Source organism: Phycodurus eques, unplaced genomic scaffold (assembly GCF_024500275.1).
Source record: "Phycodurus eques isolate BA_2022a unplaced genomic scaffold, UOR_Pequ_1.1 contig_112, whole genome shotgun sequence".
Taxonomy (NCBI): Eukaryota; Metazoa; Chordata; class Actinopteri; order Syngnathiformes; family Syngnathidae; genus Phycodurus; species Phycodurus eques.
In genome coordinates this window covers 111,887-121,488 of record NW_026904109.1, presented here as the reverse complement: position 1 = coordinate 121,488, position 9,602 = coordinate 111,887, and the positions used below count along the sequence as shown (strand labels likewise).

General features: G+C 42.1%; 1 pseudogene; it reads left to right on the top strand.

Annotated features, from left to right (window-relative positions):
* Positions 1-9,230: 9,230 nt before the first annotated feature.
* Positions 9,231-9,339, top strand: LOC133398399 (5S ribosomal RNA; annotated as a pseudogene).
* The last annotated feature ends 263 nt before the right edge of the window (positions 9,340-9,602 follow it).

Below are 9,602 nucleotides of genomic sequence, written 5' to 3'. Positions count from 1 at the left end.
GCAGCCTTGATGGCAGTAGAGAGCAGTTCCACAATTGTGTTATTTCATCCATTAACTCTTAAGGTTCCACATACAGTGTCTGCTCTCCTATTGGAAACAAATATGGCGTTTTTATCACCTGCAAGACATTTATCTTGCATGGCCATCTTGCTGTCACAACCACATTTGACTGTTGAGGGGTGCACAACCTTAAATCCAGCCACACTAATACCCTTACCTGATGAAGGCACGCAGCATGATTGTCAGGAATTGGCTGAACAAGCTGCTGAATTAGTAGCATTAACCGAGGCATGCAAACTAATGCTAAATAAAGATGTTACAATCTATACTGATAGCCAATATGCGTATTCCACAGTTCATGTGTTTGCGCAATATTGGGATAACAGAGGAATGATTACGTCAACAGGGAAGCCAGTAACACATGCTGAATTAGTTAAACAATTATTACACGCAGTGCAACAGCCACGAAAAGTGGCAATTTGTATATGTGTTGCACATACATCTGGCACTGACAAGGTTTCGAAAGGAAACGCATTTGCTGACAAAGCCGCGAAAGAAGCAGCCTATAAACCAATGCATTCACATGGATTACATAGAATTAAGTCAAAGTGAGGGAAAGAAGTACTGTTTGGCTATCATAGATGCATTTTCTAAATTGATCGAATTATTCCCAACAAAATCACCTGATGCTCTGACGGTGGCAAAAGCACTATGTAAAGACATCATTCCAAGATATGGCATACCTGAAACAATTTACAGTGATAATGAGACTCATTTTGTAAATCAAATAATCAATAAAATAGGAGGGCGGCACGGTGGCCGACTGGTTAGAGCGTCAGCCTCACAGTTCTGAGGACCCGGGTTCAATCCCCGGCCCCGCCTGTGTGGAGTTTGCATGTTCTCCCCGTGCCTGCGTGGGTTTTCTCTGGGCACTCCGGTTTCCTCCCACATCCCAAAAACATGCATTAATTGGAGACTCTAAATTGTCCGTAGGTGTGAATGTGAGTGCGAATGGTTGTTTGTTTGTGTGTGCCCTGCGATTGGCTGGCAACCAGTTCAGGGTGTACCCCGCCTCCTGCCCGATGACAGCTGGGATTGGCTCCAGCACGCCCGCGACCCTAGTGAGGATAAGCGGCTCAGAAAATGGATGGATGGAATAAAATAGGAACCATGTTCCGCATCAATTTGAAAAACCATTGTGCTTACCACCCTCAGAGTGCAGGTCTAGTGGAAAGAATGAATGGAACAATAAAAAATAGACTGAAAAAATTTATGGAAGAGACAGGAAGGTCATGGACACAATGTCTTGACCTCGTTAAAATGTACATCAACATTACAAGCACCACAGGTTTAACACCTTACAAAACATTGTTTCGAAGACCTTATAGACTTCCGTTGTTTAAACAAAAATGGGAACTTGATGACAAAACAAACTTAGCTGATTACATGAGAAAGTTGTTAGAGAAACAAAATGATTTAAAAGTATCTGCTGAAAGTAAACATGTTTCCCAGCAGGAAACCAAGTTGGTTGGACCAGGAGACTGGGTCCTAATTCGAAGCATCAAAAAGAAGCACTGGCATTCACCAAAGTGGGAAAGACCGTATCAAGTGTTATTGACAAATCCAACAGCCCTAAAAATAGCAGAAAGAAATACGTGGGTTCATTTAACACACTGTAAAAGAATCATTTCAGCTGAGTACTCAAATAGGGAAGGTGAGCAAAAGTCTGATAACGGAGCGGGAGCAGATGTGTAGATTCTGAAAACGCTTGCTGGTCAGTGAAGAAAAAAGACACCAACCCGTTTCGTGAGAACTCAGCAGAATGACACACCCACGTTGGTTACGACATTCGATAAGTTGTTACATAGCAACTTTGGCTACTATGGTGTTGGTTTTGTTTATGTGGTACATGGGACGTCCCACCCTAAATGATACAACCAATTTTTTTGATAGAAAATCACCTACTAGCTGGACTAATATGACGAACCCAATAATGGAACATTTTGAATCATTAACTCGTATCAAAAGGAGTCCAGCTGATGATCAGAACTGAGGGCATGGCCTGCAAACACGGCAAACCGGTTTAATATTTTGTGCCCCCCAAAATCAAACTGCTTTAATCATAATTCCATATGCGGCTCTCACCAATGATGCTCAAGAGAATGGGCAGAATTGGGGATTTGGATATGACCGGTATGCAACTATAGGCTTTGGATGGGAACGCCTCATTGGTGAAACAGGTTATCATTGGTCCAGTTGGTCACTAAAAACAGCAAAAGAACATAGAAAGAAGTTTAACATAAGCAAAACGGCCCATAGTTTAATATTGAAATACAAATCAAGTCACCCAGTGTGTTTGATGATGAGCTTGTGGGCATATTCTGGCGGAAAAGATCCCCAATTCCAAGTAGCATTGTGTTATGGGAACCGTGTTCAACCAGAAATGCCATTGAAAGCTTCAAAGAAAGGTGGACAAATTTTAATGGTTAACAACATAACTACTGATGATTGGTTCCTTGTTGTCACAGGAGTTTCAGGACAAAATAACAATTGGTTACTATTGGTGGAACAAGCAGCAAATGTAACGAGAAAAGACTGTGTGGTTTGCATGGGTCCCAGGCCTTTGTTGCGCATAGTTCCCGCACAATTATCACAAGATTGTATTTTTCCATTAATGAACGCTACTGTACCAACACAGAGGTGTAAATCATGGGATCCTATATATACCGTAACAAAAGCAGATGAACACAAACCAATGTTTTCTACTTTAGTAGCACCGAATAATTTTACTTGTATAAACATGACTAAGTAAAGGCAAAAAATTATTACCACTGAACGACACACAGTGTAAAGTAACTTTAAAAGCCGGACCAAAGTTTATGCCAGTATCACGGAGCGACATCTGGTGGTGGTGCGGAGATGATAGACTGTTTGATAGATTACCTAAAGATATATCTGGATTGTGCGCTGTTATCACTTTGATATTGCATGTGTCAGTATACCCTATGCCTGTTCAAGATTTAATGGAAAGGGCACCAATGTTTTTGTCCAATCTAGAACATAGACAAAAAAGAGATTTATCCTGGCAGAGGCAAAATTATCCAACATAAAACATACATCGACGCCATAGGTGTTCCTCGTGGGGTTCCTAATCAATACAAATTAGCTGACAAAGTTGCAGGAGGTTTTGAATACTTCATATGCTGGTGGTGTACGATTAATAAAAATGTTGATGGGATAAACTATATCCACTTCAATGTACAGAGATTAGGAAATTGGACTAAGAGTAGGTTGGAAGCTGTGCATGAGCAGCTCAAGGATGTTCCAAAACCGCATAGCTTTCGACATGCTCCTCGCAAGAGAGGGAGGTGTTTGTGGTATGTTTGGAGAACAAACAATACTGCTTTAGATGGCAGCTGGACCAGAGCCATCGATGGTCTACGGACCCTCAATCAACACTCCTTGTGGGACAGCTGGATGGACGTTTTTGGTAAATACAAAACCCTAATTTCCCCAATATTGATATCAATTGCTGTTTTTGCAGCCATTCTGACATTGTGTGGATGTTGTTGTATCCCATGCATTCGGGCTTTAATCAGTAGATGAATCACCACAGCAATTACCCCCATAGGGGAACTGTATGGAGCAGATGTATCCTTTATTATTGATAATGATGACGATGATGTTGTTTTACCTGATTTGTTTCCTGATCCAGGTGATTACGATGTTTAAACTACAACATTCATGTATGACAAGTTGACTCTGAGTGTAAATGTATTTGTTTCATAAAAATGATTCTACAGTTAAAAAATCGAAATGAAGTGACTGTAAAATGATATGAGAATTTGTGCAAATACATGATAAACAGGAGGGAAATGTTAAATATATTGTAGAAGTTATCATTTATTTGCTTAGCTTGCATGAGTATGATGGACGATTTTGAGAAAGGAAGATGTCTCGCCTTCAAGAAGATGACTCAGCAGGAATCATCCGATGGAAGGGCGCCTTGACCAAGGACGTGGTCGGGGACGTGGCAGGTGTTGGTGCCATGTTTTCACCTTGAAACCCTACCCTTAGTGTGTTGTGTCTTGTAGCTTAGTACATTATGTCTTGTAAAACCTCCCTATTTCAAATAAATACAGGAGCGACGGGAGAGATTGTTTAGAGCGTGTTGAGAGGCTGTAATCTGAACAATCTCCCATACGCCCTCCTCATGAGAAAAAGAAACCAGCGTCTTCATTCCTTTTGTGTCTATTTTTTATAATGTTGGGTAAAATAAATCCAACAGAATACCATTTGCTGTAAGCTTTTTCACTTTAGATTCTCGTGGAATCATTTTCTTATCGGTGGTTGACCTAAATTATAATGCAGTCATTCACTCTCTTCTGACTTACCGTCTCTTAATTAGGAGAAAGAATCTTCCCGTACCTTTTTTTAAACATCCCGTTTCTCCTTTTCCGACACTAAAAAAAAAAAAAAAATCTATACACACATATCACTCTCTCTCTCTATATATATATGTATATATATATATATGTCTATATATATCTATATATATATAGATATATATAGATATATAGAAATATATTAGTATCACGTGATACGTCACAATTTTATCACATCAGTGCTTTTAATTGGCTCAAGGCTAAGGATACGAAGGTATGGATTTTTAAATGACACGTAATTATTGCACATTATTGTGTGGACCTCAAAGCCACGGTTTATGAACCCGAACCACTTCCGAGGAATACATTACAGTCGAGTGAATGGCAGTATTTGTAGGAGTAGATTCTTCTTCTTCTTTTCCTTTCGGCTTGTCCCGTTAGGGGTCGCCACAACGCGTCATCCTTTTCCATGTAAGCCTATCTCCTGCATCCTCCTCTCGAACACCAACTGCCATCATGTCTTCCCTCACGACATCCATCAACCTTCTCTTTGGTCTTCCTCTACCTCTCTTGCCTGGCAGCTCCATCCTCATCATCCTTCTACCAATGTACTCACTATTTCTCCTCTGGACGTGTCCAAACCATTGAAGTGTGCTCTCTCTAACTTTGTCTCCAGAATATCGAACCTTGGCTGTCCCTCTGCTGAGCTCATTTCTAATTTTATCCAACCTGGTCACTCCAAGAGCGAACCTCAACATCTTCATTTCCGCCACCTCCAGCTCTGCTTCCTGTTGTCTCTTCAGTGCCACTGTCTCTAATCCATACATCATGGCTGGCCTCACCACTGTTTTATAAACTTTGCCCTTCATCCTAGCAGAGACTCTTCTGTCACATAACATACCTGACACCTTCCTCCACCCGGTCAAACCTGCTTGGAACCGTTTCCTCAATTCCTGAGCACACTCACCATTGCGCTGGACGGTTGACCCCAAGTATTTAAAGTCCTCCACCCTTGCTATCTCTTCTCCCTGTAGCCTCATTCTTCCCCCACCACCCCTCTCATTCATGCACATATATTCTGTTTTACTTTGGCTAATCTTTGTTCCTGTTCTTTCCAGTGCATGCCTCCATCTTTGTAACTGTTCCTCCAGCTGCTCCCTGCTTTCACTGCAGATCACAATGTCATCTGCAAACATCATGGTCCACTGGGATTCCAGTCTAACCTCATCTGTCAGCCTATCCATCACCACTGCAAAAAGGAAGGGGCTCAGGGCTGATCCCTGTTGCAGTCCCACGTCCACCTTAAATTTGTCTGTCACACCTACAGCACACCTCACGGCTGTTCTGCTGCCCTCGTACATGTCTTGTATTATTCTAACATACTTCTCTGCCACTCCAGACTTCCGCATGCAGTACCACAGTTCCTCTCTGGGTACTCTGTCAAAGGCTTTCTCTAGCTCTACAAAGACACAAAGTAGCTCCTTCTGACCTTCTCTGTACTTTTCCATCAACATCCTGAAGGCAAATAATGCATCTGTGGTACTCTTTCTAGGCATGAAACCATACTGTTATTCACAAATACTCACTTCTGTCCTGAGTCTAGCCTCCACTACTCTTTCCCATAACTTCATTGTGTGGCTCATCAACTTTATTCCTCTATAGTTGCCACAGCTCTGCACATCAGCTTTGTTCTTAAAAATGGGCACCAGTACACTATTCCTCCATTCCTCAGGCATCTTCTCACGCACTAGAATTCTATTGAACAAGCTGGTCAAAAACTCCACAGCCACCTCTCCGAGATGCTTCCATACCTCCACAGGAATGTCATCAGGACCAACTGCCTTTCCATTTTTCATTCTCTTTAATGCCTTTCTAACTTTCCCCTTACTAATCATTGCCACTTCCTGGTCCACCACACTTGCCTCTTCTACTCTCCCTTCTCTATCATTTTCCTCATTCATCAACTCCTCGAAGTATTCTTTCCATCGAGCTAGCACACTGCTGGCACCAGTCAACATATTTCCATCTCTATCCTTAATCGCCCTAACCTGCTGCACATCCTTCCCATCTCTATCCCTCTGTCTGGCCAGCCTGTATAGATCCTTTTCTCCTTCTTTAGTGTCCAACCTGCCATACATGTCATCATATGCCTCTTGTTTTGCCTTTGCCACCTCTACCTTTGCCTTGTGTCGCATCTCAATGTATTCCTTTCGCCTCTCCTCGGTCCTCTCAGTGTCCCACTTCTTCTTAGCTAACCTTTTTTCTTGTATGATTTCCTGTACTGTGAGGTTCCACCACCAAGTCTCCTGGTCTCCTTTCCTGCCAGAAGATACACCAAGTACTCTCCTGCCTGCCTCTCTGATCACCTTGGCTGCAGTGGTCCAGTCTTCTGGAAGCTCCTCCCGTCCACCGAGAGCCTGTATCACCTCTTCCCGAAAAGCTGCACAACACTCGTCCTGTCTCAGCTTCCACCACATGGTTCTCTGCTCTGCCTTTGTCTTCCTAATTTTGCTCCCCACCACCAGAGTCATCTTACACACCACCATCCTATGCTGTCTAGCCACACTCTCCCCTACCACTACCTTACAGTTGGTAACCTCCTTCAGATTACATCATCTCCACAAGATGTAATCCACCTGTGTGCTTCTACCTCCGCTCTTGTAGGTCACCCTATGTTCGTGCCTCTTCTGGAAAAAAGTGTTCACTACAGCCATTTGCATCCTTGTTGCTAAGTCTACCACCATCTGTCCCTCCAAGTTCCTTTCCTGGATGCCATACTTACCCATCACGTCTTCCTCTCCCCTATAACCTTCACCAACATGTCCATTACAATCTGCACCAATTACGACTCTCTCTCAGTCTGGGATGCTCAGAACTACATCATCTAGCTCCTTCCAGAATTTCTCTTTCACCTCTAGGTCACATCCTACCTGTGGGGCATAGCCACTAATCACATTACACATAACACCCTCAATTTCAAATTTCAGCCTCATCACTCGATCTGATACTCTTTTCACCTCCAAGACATTCTTAGCCAACTCTTCTTTTAAAATAACCCCGACTCCATTTCTCTTCCCATCTACACCATGGTAAAATAATTCAAACCCTGCCCCTAAACTTCAAGCCTGACTGCCTTTCCACCTGGTCTCCTGGACACACAATATATCAACCTTTCTCCTAATCATCATGTCAACCAACTCCCGAGATTATCCTGTCATAGTCCCAACATTCAAAGTCCCCACATTCAGTTCGAGGCTCTGTGTTTTCCTCTTCTCTTTCTGCCGAAGAACCCGATTTCCACCTCCTTTGACTTCGACCCACAGTAGCTGACTTTCCAACGCCCCCATAGGGCTGCATTTTAGTAGGAGTAGATGAGATAGAGTAAATTCAATCAGAATCAGCAGAATCAAAATCAGAATCCTCTTTATTTGCAGAGTATGTCAGAAACATACAAGGAATTTTTCTCTGGCAGTTGGAGCCCCTCACGTGTGACAACGGAAAGCCATTTGACAGAAAATACTTTGGAGACATAATCACATTAGACCAAAGTACGGAGAGTCACTGAGCAATGAAAGGTTACCGGTAATGTGGTCATGTCGATGCAAATTTTGTGTTATTTTTTGACAATTGTGCAAATGATACCGAGTCCTCTCGCAATTTAGAGCAATTTGAGCAATAATCTGGTACAGTGACAATTGTGCAAAACGCGCAGACTTCGAGAAATTTAAGCAGTATAAAGCGAATTGTAGTGCGATAATCTGGAACAGTGTCCATTGTGCAAATGGTGCAGAGACTTCTCAAGCACATGAGTGGCCAGTATTGGTCAACAACAGATATGCAAATTGTGCAGAGTGGCGAGACTACTACAGTGAATGCACGAATAATGTATAATTGGCCCGACAGAGATGGGACAACAATCTCAAGACAAATTGGCAGCATGTTACAATGCAATTGCAAGTAAACTGTTGAAGAAGTTAACGGCAAGCGGGACGAAGGTGTTGGAATGTCTGCTAGTTTTAGTTTGCATTGTTCGATAGCACTTACCTGGGGGAAGGAGCTGGAAGAAGACAATTATATATTACTCGTGCACTCACTGTAGTAGTCTCGCCACGCTGCACTATTTGCATATCTGTTGTTGACCAATACTGGCCACTCATGCTCGTAACATCTGCTCCAATTGCACACTGATTGAAGAGAATCTGCAACATTTGCAAAACAAACATTGACCCAGATTATCGCCCGACTCGCTTGAAGTCTCGGCGCCCTTTGCACAATGGTCATTTCACCGGACTATTGCAATATGAGTCTTTCGAACTGCTCTAAATGCGAGAGGACTCTGCATCTTTTTGCACAATTGTAAAAAATTTTTTTACTGGCATTACCAGATAACTAGCAACCCTTAATTGCTCAGTGACTGTTTTTTGTCAATTTGTTTATGTCTCAAAAGTGTTCTCTGTCAATTGACTGTCTGTTGTCGTACTAGACTCCAACTACCAGAGACAAATTCCTTGTGTGTTTTTTGGAAATTCATGGCAAATAAAGATGATTATCTTTCTGAAGAGTTGGTGACCAGGATCTGGAGGGTCCAAGAGGATTTTGCATGCTCTTGTCTGAGTTTTGGCAGCGTGCAAGTTCTCAAATTCTCGAGTGTGTTTACTTTTCAAAATCTATGATCTGATCACACATTTGTTGTGTTGAGAATGCACACAAAAAATCCACACAAAAAAATCCAAAATAGACCAGCCAACAATTGGAGAATAAAGATGACGCGATCCGCTCGAGATATTTTTAAGCGAAATATGATATGTTTTAAATATAAAATGTTGCTTTTCAGGTAACTATGTGGCTTACGGCCATACTACCCTGAGAATGCCCGATCTCGGAAACGAAGCAGGGGCGGTCCTGGTTAGTACTTGGATGGGGGACCGCCTGGGAATACCAGGTGCTGTAAGCTTTTTCACTTTAGATTCTCGTGGAATCGTTTTCTTATCGGTGGTTGACCGAAATTATAATGCAGTCATCCTGTCGCTTATGATTTATCGTCTCTTTATTAGGAGACAGAATCGTCACGTACCTATTTTAAACATCCCGTTTCTCCTTTTCCGACAGTAAAAATAAAATAAAATCTATACACACATATATCTATATATATGTATATATTTTAGTATCACGTGATACGTCACAATTTTATCAAATCAGTGCTTTTAATTGAGAATT